At 37.9% G+C, this 3,172-nt stretch overlaps 1 pseudogene; it reads right to left on the minus strand.

The window, feature by feature from the left end:
• Nucleotides 1–365: 365 nt before the first annotated feature.
• LOC122041183 lies at nucleotides 366–2,820 on the minus strand (annotated as a pseudogene).
• Between the last annotated feature and the right edge of the window lie 352 nt (nucleotides 2,821–3,172).

Raw genomic sequence — 3,172 nt, forward strand, 5'->3', positions numbered from 1 at the left:
GATTATTAACTGGTGTAGTATCACTTAACAACACCGTTTCATCAACGGTGTAAAACCGATGTAATATTATATGTTAATAACACCAGTTTTGGCAGCGGTATACGACCGATGTAATATTAGTTATGACACCGGTTTTACAATGGTGGAAAATCGATGTAATATCAGTATTGTTTAACGACACAAATTCGATTTCCGAAACAGTGAAAAATCGACAGTATCCAAGAAAATACACAAATATTCACAAATTACACAAATACTCTTCTTCCAACAGTATCCATAAAATACACAAATATTCACAAATTACATAAATATTCTTCTTACAACAGTATCCATAAAATACACAAATATTCTTTTTACATCAAAAGCTAATAAATACTGTGCACATCAAGGTAGAACATCGTGAGTCAAAAATCAAGCTGAGGCTACATTAAATTATGAGAATCAGAATCTGTTCAACTTGCTATACTGCTCCATTCTTCTTGCGCCTTTCATTTCCCTAATCTCACCACTTTTCACCTTCAAATGCCTAGTTTTCTGAGTTAAAACATCCACTGTTCTAATCTGTCAAACAAAAGTATCATTTGGTCTACTTAACTACAGCAAAGAACAAAAATAGAAGAAATATACATGCTGTAGAAGTCCTAGAATATCACCATCAGAAAGAAAAAAACACACTTGGTGGACATAAAACCTCAAACATATCCAGCAAACTACCTCTTGCAGTTCCCTCTTGACATTTTCCAACCCACCAATATCATCCCAGCTGACATTTGGTACTTCAACAACCTGATCAAAACCCAACAAACTATCAACATATCTCAAGGTAGAAATAGAAGTGGTTTTTAGGTCATTCATCAACATATGACAGTAAACACAAGTTACCAACCAGACACATGAGGCTATAGAATTTCTTGATTTGAAAAAGGTAAGTTTAATTTAGAAAGAACACCAATGTCAAATTTCTCATTTTCAATTCTTGCAGTAACAATTTATTTTAAAAATTCATGTAGATAATCATATTTAGAAGGAAAAAAAACTAACTGAAAATGATTACAATTACCCAAGCAAAAACTTACAGTTTCACGGAGGGCAGATGGGTTACTAGATCCCAAAGCAGTCTTAAAGTGTTCATTTGTAACAGACATAGAATTGAGAATCTCAGCATCAATTGATTCATCTTCTAGATCAATTATGTCCATCTTTTCACGGATACACTGGAGAGCGGCTTCAATGCATAAAGCAGCAAGGTCAGCCCCAACATAGCCATGAGTATCCTAAGCAATCCTTTCCAAATAAACCTGCATTGAATAAATCAAATTTCATAACTTGGACATTCACTGCAAGATATCTATTAACAAGGTAACAACAATTGGTAATGTTCACATACATCATCAGATAGCTTCATGTTCTTAGTATGGATGCAAAGAACCTCCAATCGGCCAACCTCATCAGGAACACCGATGTCAATTTCTCTGTCAAACCTACCGAATCGTCTAAGAGCTGGATCGATACTGTTTGGCCTGTTTGTAGCCCCAATGACAACTACATGAGCATGAGACTTCAACCCATCCATCAGTATCAACAATTGAGACACTATGCGCCTTTCAACTTCCCCATGAGTTTTCTCTCTCTTAGGAGCAATGGAATCAATTTCATCAATGAAGATAATTGAGGGTGCATTTTTCTCTGCTTCCTCAAAAGCCTTCCTCAAATTACTCTCACTCTCACCGGCTAGCTTTGATATGATCTCTGGACCATTGATGCAAAAGAAAAAAGCTCCTGTCTCATTTGCGACTCCTCTAGCTATTAATGTCTTACCTGAACTAGGTGGACCATACAACAAAATACCTTTTAGCAGCTTGACACCAATAGATTTAAATAGTTGAGGATGTCTTAGAGGAAGCTCTACTAGCTCCCTTATCTGAGCCATTTGTTTCCTAACTCCTCCAACATCATCATAACCTACCTCATCAAGCCTGTCCTCGTCTTCTCTTTTTATCGGCTCCCCCTCACAGAAAATCTCTGTATCAAGAGCAACAATGCAGTACTCTGCAGGATCAGTTTCTATAACCTTAAACTCAACACTCCTCATCCCACCCCTGACAAGGAAAAGATCCCCTTTTCTAACAGGATGATATGCTTCCAAAAAATAAGCTGCAAAAATGTTAAATTTTAAGTCAAAAGAACTAGAACAAGTAACAAAGAAAACAAATCACGAGTATCAGACAACTCCAGCCTCAATAAGTCTTGCTATAACAAGCTAGAATAAATTTTCATGTGGTTCCAGTAAATCAAAACCCTAACATAGAGTTGAAATGCACTGGTATGCATAAATTCATGAGATTACTTATGGAAGAAACGATTAGGAACTTATCAAGACTGAACCAAACAAGATAGATGTAGCTAACATAAACCAAATGAGTGAAACCAGTCACTCATGCATAAACGAGACATGGAACTAGCATATGTTAAATCAAATTACAGGAACTATGATCCACTCCAATTAGAACCATCAATGTGAGCTCATGAAAACATTGAATATTTACAAGAGAAAAATACTGCTACAACATTTCAGCATTTACAAGTAGAAAAGTGATTATTAAGAACATTTATAATCATAATAGATACATGAATCAAATAATTTATAGATGAAATAAAAAAAAAAGATAAAAGCATAACTAATTGTCAGAAAGCTTCAAGCAATGTCTTTGAGACCTGTTTCTTGTTGTGCTCGTCAACGGCGAAGCGAGCAAACTCCTGGATCTCGGTGATGTTCTCTCTTCCTTCGGATTCCCTCACGTTGCCGACCAACCGTGCCATAGTGGTCGTGGGCGTCCTCTCGCTGTTAGGATCTCATCGGCCCCTGCCTCAGCCTAGAAGAGCGAAGAGAGGAAGGAGGAGGAGGAAGAGATGATCGGACGAGGAGGCAGAACGGAACGATTTATGCTGCAGCTTTGCTTAGGACCGAAGCAGGTGGTTTTGATCCTAATCGGGAGAGGCAGGTACTTCGATCTAGAAGGAGAAGAGGGAGATGAGGCTGAGAGAGATGGCCGGAGGAAAGTGGTGGTGCCATCGCGACAATATAGGTTTAGGGCTAAGTATGGGTGGACGACGCGATATAGGTTTAGGTTTGGAGGGAAGAGTGAAGTGTTGCAAATTTCGGCTAAGTATG

The sequence above is a fragment of the Zingiber officinale genome, chromosome 1B (genome assembly GCF_018446385.1).
Source record: "Zingiber officinale cultivar Zhangliang chromosome 1B, Zo_v1.1, whole genome shotgun sequence".
Classification (NCBI taxonomy): domain Eukaryota; kingdom Viridiplantae; phylum Streptophyta; class Magnoliopsida; order Zingiberales; family Zingiberaceae; genus Zingiber; species Zingiber officinale.